Source organism: Pseudophryne corroboree, chromosome 10 (assembly GCF_028390025.1).
Source record: "Pseudophryne corroboree isolate aPseCor3 chromosome 10, aPseCor3.hap2, whole genome shotgun sequence".
Classification (NCBI taxonomy): Eukaryota; Metazoa; Chordata; class Amphibia; order Anura; family Myobatrachidae; genus Pseudophryne; species Pseudophryne corroboree.
In genome coordinates, this window is record NC_086453.1 from 204,007,509 (window position 1) to 204,032,761 (window position 25,253).

Genomic DNA, 25,253 nt, shown 5'->3' on the forward strand with positions numbered 1-25,253 from the left:
ATAACATGGCGGGGTGACTTAGTGACAGAACACAGGGGGGTGACACGGTGACAGAACACGGGGGGGTGACACGGTGACAGAACACGGGGGTGGTGACAGTGACAGAACACGGGGGGGTGACAGTGACAGAACACGGGGGGTGACAGTGACAGAACATGGGGGGGTGACAGTGACAGAACACGGGGTGTGACACAGTGAGAGAACACGGGGGGGTGACACAGTGACAGAACATGGGGGGTGACACGGTAACAACACGGTGGGGTGACTTAGTGACAGAACACGGGGGTGACACAGTGACAGAACACGGGGGGGGATGACACCGTGACAGAACATGGGGGGGTCTGACTAAGTGGCAGAACACGGGGGGTGACACAGTAACAGAACGTGGGGGGGGTGTTACGGTGACAGAACACGGGGGTGACAGGACACGGTGACAGAACACGGGAGGTGACACGGTAACAACACGGGGGGATGACTTAGTGACAGAACATGGGGGGTTACACGGTCAAAGAATCCAGGGGATGGGGGGTTGGGGGGTGGTACAGCAAGCGTTAAAGATCTCCCCCCCTAACCTAAAAACAGTCTGACGCCACTGCCCGTACACACAAACATATACACACACACACACTCTCTCATATACACACACACTCTCTCATATATACACACACACACACACACACACACACACACACACACACACACACACACAGACAAATACACTTTCTTTCCCTCACTTTTTCCATTAACTTACTGATCTGTGTCTGGCTGGCAGTGGCAGGAAGGATGGATCTCTAGCAGTGGCTTTTGTAGCTCCGCCCCTAAAGTCCCACGTAGCCCCTCCCCCTCATCTCCGCATAGCTCCACCCCCTTTTTGTCTGATCGCTGCCTTTGTCAATGGGGACTCTGGAGGATGTGTGTCAGGCGCCGTGCAGCAGCAGCAGGGGAGGCAGGCGCCGGCAGCTTGGAGTACTGCAGAGCAATGACAAGCAGCTCAGTCAGTCGGGCCGCTTGTCATTGCATGCTGGTGGGAAGCAGTGGGCCGGTCAGGATCGGTTTGCGGGCCGCATCCGGCCCGCGGGCCGTATTTTGCCCACCCCTAGTTTAGATACTACTCTGTAATTCTGATGTGTTTGTGATTTAGCTGCATCTACTTGGTATAGGAAGTAGAAAGGAAAGACGAAGAGAGTATATTATTATATTTGAATGGTATATTGATCTCGCTGTATTATTTTAGCTGATTTTAATAAAACTTTTCTAGTATTAAAATTGTACTTATACTTACCATGTCGATTCTCATCCGGAAGTTGGCGACCTGAAAGAAGAAAGGAAAGGTAGTCTATGTATGTGTGTAAGTTAATTTCACTCCAAATAAACCAGATTAGTTTAATGCTAATACTTTCAAGTAAAGGTGTGATTTAGGCTTACCCAGGCGAGCCTAGAAATTTAGCTTAGGTGGAGGCACTCAGTATTATCATAACCGCCAATTTGATGGTGACCTCATCTAAAGGTAATGGGTGGTTACAAATGGAGGCACTGCTGAGATCCAGTAGCGCATTTCACTAGAGGTCTTTCATTAATGCGGTCACTATTCCTTTACATACACTTCACAGTATTTGTATTTCTCTGACGTCCTAAGTGGATGCTGGGGACTCCGTCAGGACCATGGGGATTAGCGGCTCCGCAGGAGACAGGGCACAAAAGTAAAAGCTTTAGGACTAGGTGGTGTGCACTGGCTCCTCCCCCTATGACCCTCCTCCAAGCCTCAGTTAGGTTTTTGTGCCCGGCCGAGAAGGGTGCAATCTAGGTAGCTCTCCTGAGCTGCTTAGAATAAAAGTATAGACTTAGGTTTTTTTTATTTTCAGTGAGTCCTGCTGGCAACAGGCTCACTGCATCGAGGGACTAAGGGGAGAAGAAGCGAACTCACCTGCGTGCAGAGTGGATTGGGCTTCTTGGCTACTGGACATTAGCTCCAGAGGGACGATCACAGGCCCAGCCATGGATGGGTCCCGGAGCCGCGCCGCCGGCCCCCTTACAGAGCCAGAAGAGTGAAGAGGTCCAGAAATCGGCGGCAGAAGGCATCTTGTCTTCAAGAAAGGTAGCGCACAGCACTGCAGCTGTGCGCCATTGCTCTCAGCACACTTCACACTCCGGTCACTGAGGGTGCAGGGCGCTGGGGGGGGGCGCCCTGAGACGCAATGAAAACACTATTTATGGTAAAAAATACATCACATATAGCTCCTAGGCTATATGGATGTATTTAACCCCTGCCATTTTACCTCATAAAAAGCGGGAGAAAGGCCGCCGTGAAGGGGGCGGAGCCTATCTCCTCAGCACACAAGCGCCATTTTCCCTCACAGCTCTGCTGGAAGGACGTCTCCCTGACTCTCCCCTGCAGTCCTGCACTACAGAAACAGGGTAAAAAAGAGAGGGGGGGGCACTAATTTGGCATATAAAAACATATATAGCAGCTATAAGGGAGAAACACTTATTTATAAGGTTGTCCCTATACATATATAGCGCTCTGGTGTGTGCTGGCAAACTCTCCCTCTGTCTCCCCAAAGGGCTAGTGGGGTCCTGTCCTCTATCAGAGCATTCCCTGTGTGTGTGCTGTGTGTCGGTACGCGTGTGTCGACATGTATGAGGAGGAAAATGGTGTGGAGGCGGAGCAATTGCCTGTATTAGTGATGTCACCCCCTAGGGAGTCGACACCTGACTGGATGGTCTTATTTAAGGAATTGCGTGATAGTGTCAGCACTTTACAAAAAACTGTTGACGACATGAGACAGCCGGCAAGTCAGTTAGTGCCTGTCCAGGCGTCTCAAACACCGTCAGGGGCTCTAAAGCGCCCATTACCTCAGTCGGTCGACACAGACACAGACACGAACACTGACTCCAGTGTCGACGGTGAAGAAACAAACGTATTTTCCAGTAGGGCCACACGTTACATGATCACGGCAATGAAGGAGGCTTTGCATATTTCTGATACTACAAGTACCACAAAAAAGGGTATTATGTGGGGTGTGAAAAAACTACCCGTAGTTTTTCCTGAATCAGAAGAATTAAATGAAGTGTGTGATGATGCGTGGGTCTCCCCCGATAAAAAAAAATTGCTGATATCTAAGAAATTATTGGCATTATACCCTTTCCTGCCAGAAGTTAGGGCGCGTTGGGAAACACCCCCTAGGGTGGATAAGGCACTCACACGCTTATCAAAACAAGTGGCGTTACCGTCTCCTGATACGGCCGCCCTCAAGGAGCCAGTTGATAGGAAGCTGGAAAATGTCCTAAAAAGTATACACACACATACTGGTGTTATACTGCGACCAGCGATTGCCTCAGCCTGGATGTGCAGCGCTGGGGTGGCGTGGTCGGAGTCCCTGACTGAAAATATTGATACCCTTGACAGGGACAGTATTTTATTGACTATAGAGCGTTTAAAAGATGCGTTTCTATATATGCGTGATGCACAGAGGGATATTTGCACCCTGGCATCAAGAGTAAGTGCGATGTCCATTTCTGCCAGAAGATGTTTATGGACACGACAGTGGTCAGGTGATGCGGATTCCAAACGGCAGATGGAAGTATTGCCGTATAAAGGCGAGGAGTTATTTGGGGTCGGTCTTTCGGACCTGGTGGCCACGGCAACAGCTGGAAAATCCACCTTTTTACCCCAACTCACCTCTCAGCAGAAAAAGACACCGTCTTTTCAGCCTCAGTCCTTTCGTCCCCATAAGGGCAAGCGGGCAAAAGGCCAGTCATATCTGCCCCGGGGTAGAGGAAAGGGAAAAAGACTGCAGCAGACAGCCTCTTCCCAGGAACAGAAGCCCTCCACCGCTTCTGCCAAGTCCTCAGCATGACGCTGGGGCCTTACAAGCGGACTCAGGTGCGGTAGGGGGTCATCTCAAGAGTTTCAGCGCGCAGTGGGCTCACTCGCAAGTGGACCCCTGGATCCTACAGGTAGTATCCCAGGGGTACAGATTGGAATTCGAGACGTCTCCCCCTCGCAGGTTCCTGAAGTCTGCTTTACCAACGTCTCCCTCCGACAGGGAGGCAGTATTGGAAGCAATTCACAAGCTGTATTCCCAGCAGGTGATAATCAAAGTACCCCTCCTACAACAGGGAAAGGGGTATTATTCCACACTATTTGTGGTACCGAAGCCAGACGGCTCGGTGAGACCTATTCTAAATCTGAAATCTTTGAACACTTACATACAAAGGTTCAAATTCAAGATGGAGTCACTCAGAGCAGTGATAGCGAACCTGGAAGAAGGGGACTATATGGTGTCCCTGGACATCAAGGATGCTTACCTTCATGTCCCAATTTGCCCTTCTCACCAAGGGTACCTCAGGTTCGTAGTACAGAACTGTCATTATCAGTTTCAGACGCTGCCGTTTGGATTGTCCACGGCACCCCGGGTCTTTACCTAGGTAATGGCCGAAATGATGATTCTTCTTCGAAGAAAAGGCGTCTTAATTATCCCTTACTTGGACGATCTCCTGATAAGGGCAAAGTCCAGGGAACAGTTGGAGGTCGGAGTAGCACTATCTCGGGTACTGCTACAACAGCACGGGTGGATTCTAAATATTCCAAAATCGCAGCTGATCCCGACGACACGTCTGCTGTTCCTAGGGATGATTCTGGACACAGTCCAGAAAAAGGTGTTTCTCCCAGAGGAGAAAGCCAGGGAGTTATCCGAGCTAGTCAGGAACCTCCTAAAACCAGGAAAAGTGTCAGTGCATCATTGCACAAGGGTCCTGGGAAAAATGGTGGCTTCTTACGAAGCGATTCCATTCGGCAGATTTCACGCAATAACTTTTCAGTGGGATCTGCTGGACAAATGGTCCGGATCGCATCTTCAGATGCATCAGCGGATAACCCTGTCTCCAAGGACAAGGGTGTCTCTTCTGTGGTGGCTGCAGAGTGCTCATCTACTAGAGGGCCGCAGATTCGGCATTCAGGATTGGATCCTGGTGACCACGGATGCCAGCCTGAGAGGCTGGGGAGCAGTCACACAGGGAAGAAATTTCCAGGGAACGTGGTCAAGTCTAGAGACTTCTCTCCACATAAATATACTGGAGCTAAGGGCAATTTACAATGCTCTATGCCTAGCAAGACCTCTGCTTCAAGGTCAGCCGGTGCTGATCCAGTCGGACAACATCACGGCAGTCGCCCACGTAAACAGACAGGGCGGCACAAGAAGCAGGAGGGCAATGGCAGAAGCTGCAAGGATTCTTCGCTGGGCGGAAAATCATGTGATAGCACTGTCAGCAGTGTTCATTCCGGGAGTGGACAACTGGGAAGCAGACTTCCTCAGCAGGCACGACCTCCACCCGGGAGAGTGGGGACTTCACACGGAAGTCTTCCACATGATTGTGAACCATTGGGAAAAACCAAAGGTGGACATGATGGCATCCCGCCCCAACAAAAAACTGGACAGGTATTGCGCCAGGTCAAGGGACCCTCAGGCAATAGCTGTGGACGCTCTGGTAACACCGTGGGTGTACCAGTCAGTGTATGTGTTCCCTCCTCTTCCTCTCATACCCAAGGTACTGAGAATTATAAGACGGAGAGGAGTAAGAACTATACTCGTGGCTCCGGATTGGCAAAGGAGGACTTGGTACCCGGAACTTCAAGAGATGCTCACAGAGGACCCATGGCCTCTGCCGCTAAGAAGGGACTTGCTTCAGCAAGGACCCTGTCTGTTCTAAGACTTACCGCGGCTGCGTTTGACGGCATGGCGGTTGAACGCCGGATCCTGGGGGAAAAAGGCATTCCGGAAGAGGTCATACCTACCCTGGTCAAAGCCAGGAATGAGGTGACCGCACAACATTATCACCGCATTTGGCGAAAATATGTTGCGTGGTGTGAGGCCAGGAAGGCCCCCACGGAGGAATTTCAACTCGGTCGATTCCTGCATTTCCTGCAAACAGGAGTGTCTATGGGCCTCAAATTGGGGTCCATTAAGGTTCAAATTTCGGCCCTGTCGATTTTCTTCCAGAAAGAATTGGCTTCAGTTCCTGAAGTCCAGACATTTGTCAAGGGAGTACTGCATATACAACCCCCTTTTGTGCCTCCAGTGGCACCGTGGGATCTCAACGTAGTTCTGGGATTCCTCAAATCACATTGGTTTGAACCGCTCAAATCTGTGGATTTGAAGTATCTCACATGGAAAGTGACCATGCTGTTGGCCCTGGCCTCGGCCAGGCGAGTGTCAGAATTGGCGGCTTTGTCTCACAAAAGCCCATATCTGATTTTCCATTCGGACAGGGCAGAACTGCGGACTCGTCCCCAGTTTCTCCCTAAGGTGGTGTCAGCGTTTCACCTGAACCAACCTATTGTGGTGCCTGCGGCTACTAGGGACTTGGAGGACTCTAAGTTGCTAGACGTTGTCAGGGCCCTGAAAATATATATTTCCAGGACGGCTGGAGTCAGGAAAACTGACTCGCTGTTTATCCTGTATGCACCCAACAAGCTGGGTGCTCCTGCTTCTAAGCAGACGATTGCTCGTTGGATTTGTAGTACAATTCAGCTTGCACATTCTGTGGCAGGCCTGCCACAGCCAAAATCTGTAAATGCCAATTCCACAAGGAAGGTGGGCTCATCTTGGGCGGCTGCCCGAGTGGTCTCGGCTTTAAAACTTTGCCGAGCTGCTACTTGGTCAGGGGCAAACACGTTTGCAAAATTCTACAAATTTGATACCCTGGCTGAGGAGGACCTGGAGTTCTCTCATTCGGTGCTGCAGAGTCATCCGCACTCTCCCGCCCATTTGGGAGCTTTGGTATAATCCCCATGGTCCTGACGGAGTCCCCAGCATCCACTTAGGACGTCAGAGAAAATAAGAATTTACTTACCGATAATTCTATTTCTCGTAGTCCGTAGTGGATGCTGGGCGCCCATCCCAAGTGCGGATTGTCTGCAATACTTGTACATAGTTATTGTTACAAAAATCGGGTTATTATTGTTGTGAGCCATCTTTTCAGAGGCTCCTCTGTTATCATGCTGTTAACTGGGTTCAGATCACAAGTTGTACAGTGTGATTGGTGTGGCTGGTATGAGTCTTACCCGGGATTCAAAATCTTTCCTTATTGTGTACGCTCATCCGGGCACAGTATCCTAACTGAGGCTTGGAGGAGGGTCATAGGGGGAGGATCCAGTGCACACCACCTAGTCCTAAAGCTTTTACTTTTGTGCCCTGTCTCCTGCGGAGCCGCTAATCCCCATGGTCCTGACGGAGTCCCCAGCATCCACTACGGACTACGAGAAATAGAATTATCGGTAAGTAAATTCTTATTTATTTAAATAAAGGAATGGAAATGTTGACAGGGGAAGACGTTTATAGTTGGTGTCAAAGGAAAGGAGTGAACCCTAAGAGATATATAGGGGTGGGAGGAGACTTTTCGAATGTCACTGATGAATTTGTATTGAGGACAGTGGCCACCCTATACGGGGTAGTTGGGCCCAGTATAGTGGATAAACGGGATGGAGAGCTAGAAGGAAAGATTGCCATGTTAGTGGAGACTGAAAGAGAGTTAGATGTCAACTTGATCCCGCTTATGGTAATGGCTGATGAAGAGACTGGGAGAAGGTGGTCTATCATTGGACCAAGGGCCAGAGATGAGGAGGCAATCGGTGCTCTTATATCAGGGGCATCTCCATTGGATTTGTCTGAAAAAGGTGATGTTAGAAGGGAAAGTAGTACTTCTGCCCAGGTAGATGGAGGGCAATTTGAGACGATGGTAGACCGAGTAGTCTCGCAGCTGTAACGATGGCACTATGAGGGGAGCTACCGAAGACTAAGAATATTCTCGGGCATCGTACCAGTACCTACGGGGGAAGAGGCATATGAAGCCTGGAAGGAAGCCGCCATCCAACAAGCGGAGGAATGGCAATGCCCAGACAAAATAAAGCGGCAACGTGTAGTGGAGAGCTTGCGGGGCCCTGCTATGGGGATAGTACAGGTGGCCAGAAGAAGCAACCCCAATGCTACTCTAGAAACTTACTTAGAAGCATTAGATTACGCATACAGTACATTGGAGGACGTAGGAGACCTTATGTCTCGATTACACCATACATTCCAGGAGCCCGGAGAAAAACTAAGTGTATATGTCATCAGAATAGATAAATTGTTGTACAAGATCATGGATAAAGGAGGAATTGCTAGAGATAACGTCGATAAGAGTCGCATGAGACAGATACTAAGGGGTGCACTGACGACAGACCCGGTAGCCCAGAAATTAAGGTGCTCCAGAGTGAAAGAACCGCCCCCTGGGTTTAATGAGTTATTAAAAGAGGTAAAGCAAGAAGAAGTATTGATCGACATGAGAGCAAAAACAATAAAGAAAGTCAAGGTGGTGCAATCAATGACAGAGAGTCACACTTTGGAGGATAAACTCCTAAAATTAATAGAGGAACAGAATAAAAGGATAGAACAATTTATTGCTACACAGAGCATCAATAGTCCTCTTCAAGGCACCGCCCATACCCCTAGTGAAGCTACATCAAGTGGTGGAAGAAGAAATAATTTCAATACTAGAGGATGTTTTAAATGTGGAAGACTAGGACACAGGGCTTTTGAATGTAACTTTAATCGAAGCTCCCCTCGGACACTCAGCGTTCCTTCCAGTACCACTAACAAAGAAGGTCAGAGTCGGTGAAACGGACAAGGGAGGCCCGTGGACCCCACACAGGCCTCCTAGAAGTTGAACGCTGTGCGATGGGGAGCACGTGGTGGAATGGGGCCCTGCCAGAAGGATTGTTGGGACCTGCTCCAATACTAGCTGCTACTATCAATGAACATCATTGTAAAGTCCTGATTGATAGTGGCTCGCAAGTCTCAATTGTATTTGAAAATTGGTACTGAAGGTACCTATCTGACACCCCCATTCAAACATTATCCGGGCTAATAATATGGGGATTGAGTGTGGAGAAATATCCCTACCTGGGGTATATTGTCATCAATTTAGAGGTCTGTCAGCGAGAAGGAGAAGAGAATGAGAAACTGCAGGTGCCCTTAATCGCGCTGGTCTGTCCGGAAGTCCCTGAAGGCAGGGGTGAACCCCCAATAATTATCGGAACTAATACCCGAATTTACCCGATTCTTATGAACTGGCTCAAGAGAGAAGAGGAACAAGCTGATGTATCGTCATCCTCATATTGTGTTATCCCTGAGGAAAAACCCCCAAGGAATAAGAGTATATTTGACGTCTGCTTTCTGGAAAGTAAATTTGGGATTGAGGAGAAGTCCCATTTGGTCACGGAATTGGAGGCTAGAAGACAGGTCTTTTCTACTGGAGAGTGGGATCTGGGAACAGCAAGGGGAGTGGAGCATTGTATAAAGCTCACAGATAATACACCATTTCGAGAACGCTCTCGACGGATAGCACCAGCAGACTTTGAAGACGTAAGGAATCATCTGAAAGGTCTGCTGGAAAACCAAGTGATAATGGAGGCCAAAAGCCCTTACGCTTCCCCGATAGTCATTACACGAAAGAAAAATGGAAAGATCCGAATGTGCATAGATTATAGGACGCTGAATCAACGCACAGTATCCGATCAATACACTGTGCCCAGAATAGAATAGGTGCTAGACTGCTTACAGGGGAGTGTGTTATTTTCTGTGCTGGATCTAAGAAACGGGTACTACCAAATACCCATGCATCCGGAGGATCGAGAGAAAACGGCATTTATATGTCCACTGGGATTCTTCGAGATTTTACACATGCCTCAAGGAGTGAAGGGAGCACCGGCTACATTCCAGTGGACCATGGAAAAAATTATCGGAGATATGAACCACCGAGAAGTAATAGTTTATTTAGATGACATCATTGTATTTGGAGCCACTAGTGAGGAACATAATCGTTGCCTCCTTAGGGTCCTTGATAGGCTACTGGAAGGAGGGCTGAAGTTGTCGTTGGATAAATGTCATCTGTGTCAGTCGCGGGTCAAGTACCTGGGACACATTGTGAGTTGGGATGGGGTGGCCACAGACCCAGACAAAGTGCAGGCTGTAAAAAAACTGGCCTCGTCCATCAAAATTGAGGGAGTTGAGATCTTTCCTGGGATTCGGTGGGTATTACCGCAGATTTGTACCACACTACTCTGCTCTGGTGAAACCACTAACCGACTTGACCAAAGGATATCTGTCTTCAGGCACGAGGAAGAAGGCTAAGGGTCTACCAATGAGAGAGCTTCACAGGCCCACCAAACTATTTGGAGACAGATGGACGCAGGAGTGTGAGGCTGCATTTGTAACGCTGAAGGAAAGACTAACGGAAGCTCCAGTGTTAGCATATGCTAATCCCAGCCTGCCATATGTACTCCACATTGACGCATCCATAAGTGGGCTTGGGGGAGTACTGTACCAGCAGCACCTGGATAGATTAAGACCTGTGTCATTTGCTAGTAGAGGTGTGTCTGATAGTGAGAGGAATTACCCTGCACACAAATTGGAATTTCTGGCTCTGAAGTGGTGTGTGGTTGATAAATTCCATGATTATTTATATGGAGTGAAATTCGAGGTACATACCGACAACAACCCACTAACTTATGTACAAACCACCGCAAAACTAGATGCGACTGGACACCGTTGGCTAGCGGCATTGTCACTGTATGACTTTTCAATAAAATACCGACCTGGAGTGAGCAATATAGATGCAGACTCTCTGTCGAGAATCCCGGGACAGTGGGTGGAGAGAAGTGATAATGAGGAATGGATTGAGATACCAGCTGGAGAGGTTCGAGGGATGTGCCACTCTACGAGAGCAAGTAACAATATGGTGAGCGAAGCAGTGAGCGCACTAGGTGTACCCTCTGAAGCTTTGCCGTTATCGTATTGCTGGATTAGCCAAATGGAGTTGGAAGGGCTACCCATGCTGAAGGAGTATCAGCTCAAACAGGAGCAGCTTCATGATCCCTGTATACAATGGGTGATGCCAGGTGCCACAAAGGAAACAGCTGTGAGATGGACACCGGAGTGGACGGATGAAGTACGTCTATTAAAGAGACAGAGGAATAATTTAGTAGTGAGAAAGGGAGTGCTATATAGGTGCACTGAACAAAGGGATGGTAGGGAGAGAATCCAACTTGTATTACCCAGAGTACATCATCTTAGAGTTATGCACGCCCTGCATGACCAACACGGTCATCTGGGGTTTGATAAGTCTCTGAAACTAGTAACTAATAAATTCTACTGGCCAAGTATGAAGTTGGAAGTAGACAGGTATTGCAAAACATGCGGAAAGTGTATCATAAGAAAAACATTGCCAACTAAGGTGGCTCCCTTGGTGAACATCAAAAGTAATGGCCCAGTGGATATGGTGTGCATAGACTTTCTGACTTTGGAAATAGATTCCGGGAAGAAATGTAACATCCTGCTAGTGACAGAGCACTTTACTAGATATGCCCAGGCATATATAACGCCGAATCAGAAGGCATCTACTGTGGCAAATACCTTTTGGAGTAATTCTTCATTCACTATGGGCTTCCGAACAGAATACACTCTGACCAGGGTAGGGACTTCAAAAGTAAACTGATTAAAGACCTCTGTGCGATGTGTGGGATTGTGAAGTCCAGAACTACCCCATATCACCCTCAAGGCGATCCGCAACCGGAAAGATTCAACAGGACATTGTTGAATATGTTAGGAACGTTGAGCCCATTGAATAAGAGCCATTGGAAGAGATACATTGACCGATTGATACATGCCTACAACTGTACTCACAACGACACTACGGGATACTCGCCCTATTACCTAATGTTTGGAAGAGAAGCTAAGCTCCCAATAGACGTGAGTCTAAGGGTTTCTTCGGGTGAAAGCTCCTACAGCATACATGTGAAGTATGTAAGAAAGTTAAGGGAGGAGTTGAAGAGAGCTTATGAACTAGCTACACAAGCAGCTTATAAGAGTGGAGAAAAGAATAAGACCCAATATGATCGGAAAGTGCGAGACCATGTGTTAGCCCCTGGGGACAGGGTATTGCTACGGCAACTAGGGATACCGAGAAAGTTTAAAATTGCTAACAGGTGGAAAGAAGACCCCTACGTAGTGGTGGAAAAGTTTGTCAATCTACCTGTGTATAGAATAATGCGGGAGGATGGACAAGGAGGGATCCTAACTTATCATAGACAACACCTACTGCCCATTGGGCGAGAAGTTCGAATGGGGAAAGAAGAATCAGGTGAACAGGATATCGAAAGTGCACAAGGAAGGGGACCAGTAAACAAACCAAACCAGCTGGCCAACTTCCTGGATGGCGGAAATAATGTAGAAGAGGAAGAGGAAGGTCATGGGTGTTATTTTAAAGAGCAAACCATTGATCAAGGGGAAGATATGGAAGGGATAGAGGATATTCCAGATCCTGTCAATCAGCAAGAAGTTACATATTTGGACCTACTAGCTGCTGTCAGTAACCATCTGTTTGAAGAGGGCAGTGATATGCGGGAAAGTGGTGACCATTATCCACCTTCGGAGGGAGAAAACAGTGCCAGAGAAAGGATAGATAGGCCAGTGTGACAAAGATGCCCCCCTTATGCTTACATACGATCAGTTAGGGTTTCTGTTGGTAGTCCCTAGGGTAACCCACTCTAACTCTGCATCCCCTTGGCCTTATTTTTAATACTTACCGGTTGTATAAAAAAAAAGGGGGGTTAGTATTGTGGAGGTAATAGAATAGGCGAAGTGGTGATCCCAGTCAATATGTTTAGATGGAATCACCAGGGGGAGAGTGTAACCCCATATATGAGTGTAACCATATATATATAGAGATGGGGATTAATATATATATATATATATATATCTATTTCCTTGTTGAATGCATAGTATATGTTATTTGTTTACTGTTTATTGTATAAATACTAAATCTATAGATGTATTGGCATGAATTGGGGGACTATTTCTGCATGTGGAAGGGGTAGAAGGTTCAAGGCCCCACAAGCTCTGGGACCCGCTGTAAGGACGGTTCACGGAGGAGAGAGGATATACATAGCTGCTGGAGGAGGAGCGCGGAGGAATTCTGTTACGTCCGTTTTGTCAGTTGAGGTTGCCAGAGGATCAGGACGGGAGCGGAGGCGAGTGTCGAGGGAGGCAAGTGTGTCGTCGGAGGCGAGTGTTGTGCCAGTTTAAGAGACACTTGGCTTCAACTCCGATTAGCTACTTACCCCATCCAAGGGGCACAGTGTCCGGATCAGGAGCGCACTGAGCGGTGTTACAGAGACGTGTACAGCCGCCAGTGATCAAGCCGCTGCAGGGACGGAGGACAGAGAGAGGTGTTCAGGGGTATGCTGGAGGCAGAGAAGCATGGAGGAGAATAGCAAAGTAACGCCCCAGAGAGGCGGTCCCCTCCTACAAGTGTGACAACTGTATGTGAGTACAGTATGGCAGCCCCGCTTAAGCAAATCCCAGTGTGATCCCATGAAGATAGCCCAGGCTATGCCATTGACAGTCAGAGCCCCAAGCACAGCACAGCTATTGATAAATATGTATGTTGTGCAGACATGAGCCCCATCTCTCCCGCAGTGCTAAGTTAGAGGAAGGACACAGCAGGAGCGAGAGGACATGCACAGCACCTAACTGGCATAACAACTGTCAAGTGAGAGGGCACAGGCATCTGCTAGTGAGACATCATACCCATCCCGAGGTTGGGGGAGTAAAGTGATACAAGCCAAATATAGTGCCAGGAAAGGTGGACTTAATAGACTGAACTAATTTACTACCACCGGTATAGGATATTCATTAAAAGGCGCCCCTAGTGGTTAATAATACCAGTTATAACAAATTCTAAAGTGACGACTATACTCTTTATATCTATTAGTACCCCTGTTTCATGCCAGATATAAGGTGGCGGCCTAGACTCTAGTGGACAAATATAGAGTAATTGGCAAGTGCATCAGCAAATTTATTCATAATAAGTGTGGCAACAAAACTAACGAACTCTAGACTCAGAGCGAGGTGTAATGCCACAGCCCAATAAAAGGCTTTCCCGAATTGTGCATCAAAGTAACAGTAGCTGCATATCCCTTCCTCCGTACTTACAGTATTTTATAGAGAAGGATAGAATTATATAGAGGAGAACATTAAACTACACTAATTACCCTATGTTAGTACTCGAAGGACGGATACAAGAATATAGTTGTTGCAGCAAGGGCCCCAACGTTAATACTGCAGTTAGAGACGGTGTATTTACTGATATAACTCGTATTGATCAAAATACCCGGTTATTCCAGTATTGGCCAATACATTGCTACACTCTATGTGTGTTTAGATACTACTCTGTAATTCTGATGTGTTTGTGATTTAGCTGCATCTACTTGGTATAGGAAATAGAAAGGAAAGACGAAGAGAGTATATTATTATATTTGAATGGTATATTGATCTCGCTGTATTATTATAGCTGATTTTAATAAAACTTTTCTAGTATTAAAATTGTACTTATACTTAGCATGTCGATTCTCATCTGGAAGTTGGCGACCTGAAAGAAGAAAGGAAAGGTAGTCTATGTATGTATGTAAGTTAATTTCACTCCAAATAAACCAGATTAGTTTAATGCTAATACTTTCAAGTAAAGGTGTGATTTAGGCTTACCCAGGCGAGCCTAGAAATTTAGCTTGGGTGGAGGCACTCAGTATTATCATAACTGCCAATTTGATGGTGACCTCATCTAAAGGTAATGGGTGGTTACAAATGGAGGCACTGCTGAGATCCAGTAGCGCATTTCACTAGAGGTCTTTCATTAATGCGGTCACTATTCCTTTACATACACTTCACAGTATTTGTATTATTTAAATAAAGGAATGGAAATGTTGACAGGGGAATACGTTTATAGTTGGTGTCAAAGGAAAGGAGTGAACCCTAAGAGATATATAGGGGTGGGAGGAGACTTTTCGAATGTCACTGATGAATTTGTATTGGGGACAGTGGCCACCCTATACGAGGTAGTTGGGCCCAGTATAGTGGATAAACGGGATGGAGAGCTAGGAGGAAAGATTGCCATGTTAGTGGAGACTGAAAGAGAGTTAGATGTCAACTTGATCCCGCTTATGGTAATGGCTGATGAAGAGACTGGGAGAAGGTGGTCTATCATTGGACCAAGGGCCAGAGACGAGGAGGCAATCGGTGCTCTTATATCAGGGGCATCTCCATTGGATTTGACTGAAAAAGGTGATGTTAGAAGGGAAAGTAGTACTCCTGCCCAGGTAGATGGAGGGCAATTTGAGACGATGGTAGACCGAGTAGTCTCGCAGCTGTAACGATGGCACTATGAGGGGAGCTACCGAAGACTAAGAATATTCTCGGGCATCGTACCAGTACCTACGGGGGAAGAGGCATATGAAGCCTGGAAGGAAGCCGCCATCCAACAAGCGGAGGAATGGCAATGCCCAGACAAAATAAAGCGGCAACGTGTAGTGGAGAGCTTGCGGGGCCCTGCTATGGGGATAGTACAGGCGGCCAGAAGAAGCAACCCCAATGCTACTCTAGAAACTTACTTAGAAGCATTAGATTACGCATACGGTACATTGGAGGACGTAGGAGACCTTATGTCTCGATTACACCATACATTCCAGGAGCCCGGAGAAAAACTAAGTGTATATGTCATCAGAATAGATAAATTGTTGTACAAGATCATGGATAAAGGAGAAATTGCTAGAGATGATGTCGATAAGAGTCGCATGAGACAGATACTAAGGGGTGCACTGACGACAGACCCGGTAGCCCAGAAATCAAGGTGCTCCGGAGTGAAAGAACCGCCCCTTGGGTTTAATGAGTTATTAAAAGAGGTAAAGCAAGAAGAAGTATTGATCGACATGAGAGAAAAAACAATAAAGAAAGTCAAGGTGGTGCAATCAACGACAGAGAGTCACACGTTGGAGGATAAACTCCTAAAATTAATAGAGGAACAGAATAAAAGGATAGAACAATTTATTGCTACACAGAGCATCAATAGTCCTCTTTAAGGCACCGCCCATACCCCTAGTGAAGCTACATCAAGTGGTGGAAGAAGAAGTAATTTCAATACTAGAGGATGTTTTAAATGTGGAAGACTAGGACACAGGGCTTTTGAATGTAACTTCAATCGAAGCTCCCCTCGGACACTCAGTGTTCCTTCCAGTACCACTAACAATGAAGCTCAGAGTCGAGGAAACGGACAAGGGAGGCCCGTGGACCCCACACAGGCCTCCTAGAAGTTGGACGCTGTGCGATGGGGAGCACGTGGTGGAATGGGGCCCTGCCAGAAGGATTGTTGGGACCTGCTCCAATACTAGCTGCTACTATCAATGGACATCATTGTAAAGTTCTGTTTGATAGTGGCTCGCAAGTCTCAATTGTATTTGAAAATTGGTACTGAAGGTACCTATCTGACACCCCCATTCAACCATTATCCGGGCTAATAATATGGGGATTGAGTGTGGAGAAATATCCCTACCTGGGGTATATTGTCATCAATTTAGAGGTCTGTCAGCGAGAAGGAGAAGAGAATGAGAAACTGCAGGTGCCCTTAATCGCGCTGGTCTGTCCGGAAGTCCCTGAAGGCAGGGGTGAACCCCCAATAATTATCGGAACTAATACCCGAATTTACCCGATTCTTATGAACTGGCTCAAGAGAGAAGAGGAACAAGCTGATGTATCGTCATCCTCATATTGTTATCCCTGAGGAAAACCCCCCAAGGAATAAGAGTATATTTGACGTCTGCTTTCTGGAAAGTGAATTTGGGATTGAGGAGAAGTCCCATTTGGTCACGGAATTGGAGGCTAGAAGACAGGTCTTTTCTACTGGAGAGTGGGATCTGGGAACAGCAAGGGGAGTGGAGCATTGTATAAAGCTCACTGATAATACGCCATTTCGAGAACGCTCTCGACGGATAGCACCAGCAGACTTTGAAGACGTAAGGAATCATCTGAAAGGTCTGCTGGAAAACCAAGTGATAATGGAGGCCAAAAGCCCTTACGCTTCCCCGATAGTCATTGCACAAAAGAAAAATGGAAAGATCCGCATGTGCATAGATTATAGGACGCTGAATCAACGCACAGTATCCGATCAATACACAGTGCCCAGAATAGAATAGGTGCTAGACTGCTTACAGGGGAGTGTGTTATTCTCTGTGCTGGATCTAAGAAACGGGTACTACCAAATACCCATGCATCCAGAGGATCGAGAGAAAACGGCATTTATATGTCCACTGGGATTCTTCGAGTTTTTACACATGCCTCAAGGAGTGAAGGGAGCACCGGCTACATTCCAGCGGACCATGGAAAAAATTATCGGAGATATGAACTACCGAGAAGTAATAGTTTATTTAGATGACATCATTGTATTTGGAGCCACTAGTGAGGAACATAATCGTTGCCTCCTTAAGGTCCTTGATAGGCTACTGGAAGGAGGGCTGAAGTTGTCGTTGGATAAATGTCATCTGTGTCAGTCGCGGGTCAAGTACCTGAGACACATTTTGAGTCGGGATGGGGTGGCCACAGACCCAGACAAAGTGCAGGCTGTAAAAAAACTGGCCTCGTCCATCAAAATTGAGGGAGTTGAGATCTTTCCTGGGATTCGGTGGGTATTACCGCAGATTTGTACCGCACTACTCTGCTCTGGTGAAACCACTAACCGACTTGACCAAAGGATATCTGTCTTCAGGCACGAGGAAGAAGGCTAAGGGTCTACCAATGAGAGAGCTTCACAGGCCCACCGAACTATTTGGAGACAGATGGACGCAGGAGTGTGAGGCTGCATTTGTAACGCTGAAGGAAAGACTAACGGAAGCTCCAGTGTTAGCATATGCTAATCCCAGCCTGCCATATGTACTCCACATTGACGCATCCATAAGTGGCCTTGGGGGAGTACTGTACCAGCAGCACCTGGATAGATTAAGACCTGTGTCATTTGCTAGTAGAGGTGTGTCTGATAGTGAGAGGAATTACCCTGCACACAAATTGGAATTTCTGGCTCTGAAGTGGTGTGTGGTTGATAAATTCCATGATTATTTATATGGAGTGAAATTCGAGGTACATACCGACAACAACCCACTAACTTATGTACAAACCACCGCAAAATTAGATGTGACTGGACACCGTTGGCTAGCGGCATTGTCACTGTATGACTTTTCAATAAAATACCGCCCTGGAGTGAGCAATATAGATGCAGACTCTCAGTCGAGAATCCCGGGACAGTGGGTGGAGAGAAGTGATAATGAGGAATGGATTGGGATACCAGCTGGAGAGGTTCGAGGGATGTGCCACTCTATGAGAGCAAGTAACAATATGGTGAGCGAGGCAGTGAGCGCACTAGGTGTACCCTCTGAAGCTTTGCCGTTATCGTATTGCTGGATTAGCCAGATGGAGTTGGAAGGGCTACCCATGCTGAAGGAGTATCAGCTCAAACAGGAGCAGCTTCATGATCCCTGTATACAATGGGTGATGCCAGGTGCCACAAAGGAAAAAGCTGTGAGATGGACACCGGAGTGGACGGATGAAGTACGTCTATTAAAGAGACAGAGGAAGAATTTAGTAGTGAGAAAGGGAATGCTATATAGGTGCACTGAACAAAGGGATGGTAGGGAGAGAATCCAACTTGTATTACCCAGAGTACATCATCTTAGAGTTATGCACGCCCTGCATGACCAACACGGTCATCTGGGGTTTGATAAGACTCTGAAACTAGTAACTAATCGATTCTACTGGCCAAGTATGAAGTTGGAAGTAGACAGGTATTGCAAAACATGCGGAAAGTGTACCATAAGAAAAACAATGCCAGCTAAGGTGGCTCCCTTGGTGAACATCAAAAGTAATGGCCTAATGGATTTGGTGTGCATAGACTTTCTGACTTTGGAAATAGATTTCGGGAAGAAATGTAACATCCTGCTAGTGACAGACCACTTTACTAGATATGCCCAGGCATATATAACGCCGAATCAGAAGGCATCTACTGTGGCAAATACCCTTTGGAGTAAATTCTTCATTCACTATGGGCTTCCGAATAGAATACACTCTAACCAGGGTAGAGACTTCGAAAGTAAACTGATTAAAGACCTCTGTGCGATGTGTGGGATTGTGAAGTCCAGAACTACCCCATATCACCCTCAAGGTGATCTGCAACCGGAAAGATTCAACAGGACATTTTTGAATATGTTAGGAACGTTGAGCCCATTGAATAAGAGCCATTGGAAGAGATACATTGACCGATTGATACATGCCTACAACTGTACTCACAATGACACTACGGGATACTCGCCCTATTACCTAATGTTTGGAAGAGAAGCTAAGCTCCCAATAGACGTGAGTCTAAGGGTTTCTTCGGGTGAAAGCTCCTACAGCATACATGTGAAGTATGTAAGAAAGTTAAGGGAGGAGTTGAAGAGAGCTTATGAACTAGCTACACAAGCAGCTTATAAGAGTGGAGAAAAGAATAAGACCCAATATGATCGAAAAGTGCGAGACCATGTGTTAGCCCCTGGGGACAGGGTATTACTCCGGCAACTAGGGATACCGAGAAAGTTTAAAATTGCTAACAGGTGGAAAGAAGACCCCTACGTAGTGGTGGAAAAGTTTGTCAATCTACCTGTGTATAGAATAATGCGGGAGGATGGACAAGGAGGGATCCTAACTTATCATAGACAACACCTACTGCCCATTGGGCGAGAAGTTCGAATGGGGAAAGAAGAATCAGGTGAACAGGATATCGAAAGTGCACAAGGAAGGGGACCAGTAAACAAACCAAACCAGCTGGCCAACTTCCTGGATGGCGGAAATAATGTAGAAGAGGAAGAGGAAGGTCATGGGTGTTATTTTAAAGAGCAAACCATAGATCAAGGGGAAGATATGGAAGGGATAGAGGATATTCCAGATCCTGTCAATCAGCAAGAAGTTACATATTTGGACCTACTAGCTGCTGGCAGTAACCATCTGTTTGAAGAGGGCAGTGATATGCGGGAAAGTGGTGTCCATTATCCACCTTCGGAGGGAGAAAACAGTGCCAGAGAATGGATAGATAGGCCAGTACGACAAAGACGCCCCCCCTTATGCTTACATACGATCAGGGGGGTAAGTATTGTGGAGGTAATAGAATAGGCGAAGTGATGATCCCAGTCAATATGTTTAGATGGACTCACCAGGGGGAGAGTGTAACCCCATATATGAGTGTAACCATATATATAGAGATGGGGATTAATATATATATATATCTATTTCCTTGTTGAATGCATAGTATATGTTATTTGTTTACTGTTTATCGTATAAATACTAAATCTATAGATGTATTGGCATGAATTGGTGGACTATTTCTGCATGTGGAAGGGGTAGAAGGTTCAAGGCACCAAAAGCTCTGGGACGCGCTGTAAGGACGGTTCACGGAGGAGAGAGGATATACATAGCTGCTGGAGGAGGAGCGCGGAGGAATTCTGTTACGTCCGTTTTGTCAGTTGAGGTTGGCAGAGGATCAGGATGGGAGCGGAGGCGAGTGTCGAGGGAGGCAAGTGTGTCGTCGGAGGCGAGTGTTGTGCCAGTTTAAGCGACACTTGGCTTCAACTCCAATTAGCTACTTACCCCATCCAAGGGGCACAGTGTCTGGATCAGGAGCGCACTGAGCGGTGTTACAGAGATGCGTACAGCCGCCAGTGATCAAGCCGCTGCAGGGACGGAGGACAGAGAGAGGTGTTCAGGGGTATGCTGGAGGCAGAGAAGCATGGAGGAGAATAGCAAAGTAACGCCCCAGAGAGGCGGTCCCCTCCTACAAGTGTGACAACTGTATGTGAGTACAGTATTGCAGCCCCGCTTAAGCAAATCCCAGTGTGATCCTATGAAGATAGCCCAGTCTATGCCATTGACAGTCAGAGCCCCAAGCACAGCACAGCTATTGATAAATATGTATGTTGTGTAGACATGAGCCCCATCTCTCCCGCAGTGCTAAGTTAGAGAAAGGACACAGCAGGAGCGAGAGGACATGCACAGCACCTAACTGGCATAACAACTGTCAAGTGAGAGGGCACAGGCATCTGCTAATGAGACATCATACCCATCCCGAGGTTGGGGGAGTAAAGTGATACAAGCCAAATATAGTGCCAGGAAAGGTGGACTTAATAGACTGAACTAATTTACTACCACCGGTTTAGGATATTCATTACAAGGTGCCCCTAGTGGTTAATAATACCAGTTATAACAAATTCTAAAGTGACGACTATACTCTTTATGTCTATTAGTACCCCTCCGTTTCATGCCAGATATAAGGTGGCGGCCTAGACTCTAGTGGACAAATATAGAGTGATTGGCAAGTGCATCAGCAAATTTATTCATAATAGGTGTGGCAACAAAACTAACGAACTCTAGACTCAGAGCGAGGTGTAATGCCACAACCAATAAAAGGCTTTCCCGAATTCTGCATCGAAGTAACAGTAGCTGCATATCCCTTCCTCCGGACTTACAGTATTTTATAGAGAAGGATCGAATTATATAGAGGAGAACATTAAACTACACTAATTACCCTATATTAGTACTCGAAGGACGGATACAAGAATATAGTTGTTGCAGCGAGGGCCCCAACGTTAATACTGCAGTTAGAGACGGTGTATTTACTGATATAACTCGTATTGATCAAAATACCCGGGTATTCAAGTATTGGCCAATACATTCCTACACTCTACGTGTGTTTAGATACTACTTTGTAATTCTGATGTGTTTGTGATTTAGCTGCATCTACTTGGTATAGGAAGTAGAAAGGAAAGACGAAGAGAGTATATTATTATATTTGAATGGTATATTGATCTCGCTGTATTATTTTAGCTGATTTTAATAGAACTTTTCAAGTATTAAAATTGTACTTATACTTACCATGTCGATTCTCATCCGGAAGTTGGCGACCTGAAAGAAGAAAGGAAAGGTAGCCTATGTATGTGTGTAAGTTAATTTCACTCCAAATAAACCAGATTAGTTTAATGCTAATACTTTCAAGTAAAGGTGTGATTTAGGCTTACCCAGGTGAGCCTAGAAATTTAGATTGGGTGGAGGCACTCAGTATTATCATAACCGCCAATTTGATGGTGACCTCATCTAAAGGTAATGGGTGGTTACAAAATAATACAGTCACCTTAATGTTTGCTGTAATATTTGTTGCCCATTCCTGGCGGCTCGCAAGGGATATTATAATATGGTGGTAATTGATAAGTTTGATCTGGTAAATCCTCTCTCCCTGGCACTATAGCTGAATTGGATCACTAAGCTCCCCCAGCCTCTTGCTGGCGTGAAGACTCACTAGCAGATGTACTCTGGTCCTTTCACAGTATGACAGTTACTGTGCCAGTTATGCGCTGCCTGCATATGTCTACGTCCTCTCAAGCTGCTGCTCCCCTTTTCCTGCTTAACACTGTAGGATATGGGGCTTGTATCAATGCGGGCTATGCGGGCTTCTATCAATAGCTGTGACTAACGCTGTGACCAGCATACACTGTACTATTGTACTGTACTCACACAAGAGGCAGGTTGCTGGCGCTGTCACTCAGAGGAGGAGCTGCAGCTCTGGGGGTGCGTCAATCTGACAGTCTTCACCCTGAGTCTTCCCCTCCGTGGCATCCCTGCGTCACCTCCTCTCTCCGTCCTCCGCCTTTGCTGTCTTTGCTGTGGCAGCTCAGCTGCTGGCTGGCTGTATGCTTCCCCTTTGTGCCGCTCGTTGCGCTCCGGATCTGAACACCGCACCGCTCCTATTGGGTAAGTAAGTCAGCGTGAGATTCTGTGAGTCGGGGTCAGATGCCTCCTGGTCTGGCACAACAATCTCCTCCGTCCCGATCCTGAACCTCTCCTAGCTCCATCCAACACAGCAGACCACCGCGCTCTCCTCCCTGCAGCACTATATATCCCCTCTCCTCCGGTAATTGCCAACTGCTCCTCTTGTGGGTGCCTGCCCAGGGCTCGTGGTGCCTTTTTCTTGAACCTTCTATTCGCTTGCATAAATGGTCCCTTCAATCTATGTTAATGCATTTATCGCTTTATAGTTCATGCAATAAATAATAAATAAATACTATACATACAATAAAGAATATATATATATACAATCCCTATGTAGGGTTACAAAATCATTTTACATGCATCTTAAAAACATATCGAAAATGTGACCATAACTTATACAAAACTCTAATCCATGCTCTCAATATCTCCTGCATTGATTATTACAATAGTCTTCTTACTGGTCTTATCAAAAAGAGACTCTCTCCACTATAATTCATTCTGAATGCGGCTGCGAGGCTAATCTTCCTCGCTAGATGTTCTGCAGATCCACTATGTCAGTCCCTCCATTGGTTACTTGTATTCTACCATATTCAATATAAAATACTTTTACTCACATACAAGGCTATTAACCAAACTACACCTATGTATATATATTTGCTTATCTCAGAATATATCCCAACCTGACCTTTTCGCTCTTCATAAGTGCTAAATCTCTCAACCACACTTATTACTCGCTCCCATGCACGACTGCGGGACTTTCTTTGTGCTGCACCAACTCTGTGGAATGCCCTACTATGCACAATAAGACTCTCCTCTAGTCTCCAAACCTTAAAGCTTTCCCTGAAAACTTACCTCTTCAGGCAAGCTTATCAAATGCCCAAACTGCTCACATAACCTTCATAAACTTTCCTATACAATTATAGCCCCACTGTACAGTCCACACATATCCTCCACATATTTTCTCTTCTTCACTTTCCCTTCCTCCTGACCCTGGTTGATCATTGCTGTGATGTGATATCATGCAGCCCACCAAGAACCTTTGCAATTTGGTGGACAACTATGCAATAGATAACACCTATCATTGTGTATCAATGCCTATTTCCCTATAGATTGTAAGCTTACGAGCAGGGTCTTCCTACCTCTATGACTGTTTGTTATTACCCAGTTTTGGTTTATCATTGTGTCCAGTTGCAAAACACAATGGAATTTGCTGCGCTATATAAGAAACTGTTAATAAATAAATAAATAATAATAAATAAATACCCGCCCCGCGCTGAGGTCCAAACCAGGAATAGCTTTACACTGACACACTGGTTCCAGCTCTTCACCATCTCTCTAGTAAATTGTGTGAAAATATTAATTTTCACTTTGCAAATTTAAATGAAAAAAATGATCATTAAAAATACATATTGTGATAAATATGTGATAAACTGGTTAGAGCTGTTTTAGCTCTTGACCAGTAGATGGTGCAATAACACAACAGAAAGTGTATACCTCTCTAGCCTAGGCACATCTAAGTTAAACAAAACTACGGTATAACATACAGACTAATGCGGATATACACAAACATTATTGAAAGAAACACTACATTATCTAAATACACCATTTTATTAACTAGTTTCACAAGTTGCAAAATCTGCTAAATTTTCATCTCTAGTTTTACACAACTCCATATATTTATCAAATATTTTTTACTAAATACTAATGTAAACTCCCAAAAGACAGGCAATACAGAACGGTTTAGAACCAAGCTTAAATGATGATGACTGAAAAATAGGAGGCTAAGAGTTGCATATGACTAGAGTCTAGTCTAAACTGTAAAACAAGCTTATGTATCCTATGCCTTGCGAGTTGTTGATGAACTACAAATCCCATCATGTTTGCAAAAGTGGCAGAGGCACAGCCTGCCTACTGCTGCTAGAAACAATTTGAATGTAGTTATTTTGAATATTCTGAAGCTTGTCTACAGTCAGGGCTGTTTTAACAGTATTGCAGGCCCTGGGCAATGCAATGCATTGGGGCCCCAACCCACCCAGTCACAGGAACCAATTTAAAAAAAATAATAACATGCCCCTCCTGCGGTCTTGCATTGTCTCTCCACACAGTGATGGCTGTCAGCACTCTTGTGACTAGTTCCAGCCATTCACCAAGCAGCATGCTGATAACCATTCACTGTATGTCTGCAGGCAGGTAGGCAGTTAGAGAATGCTCAGAGGCCCTTAGAATTGTGGGTCGCTGACCAGTGTGCCTGTACGTTAAGATGGCACTGATGAGGAGATAAATGGATACGGAGGAGCTTGCAGAAAAGCCTTCTAAAATTTGGAAACTGAAACCCTCTATAACATTATTAGTGGAAATATCATAATATCATATATCATAATATTTAAATACTTAAACAACAAACCATAATTTTGCAAAATGTGGCACATGTTACTGACGTAATCCACAGTGGCTCACATAACAGAATCATTTTTAGAAGTTCACAATCCGCTGATAAAATCCATAAATAGGTGGGACAACTGCTCTTAAGGGATGGGTAAAGGTTCCAAA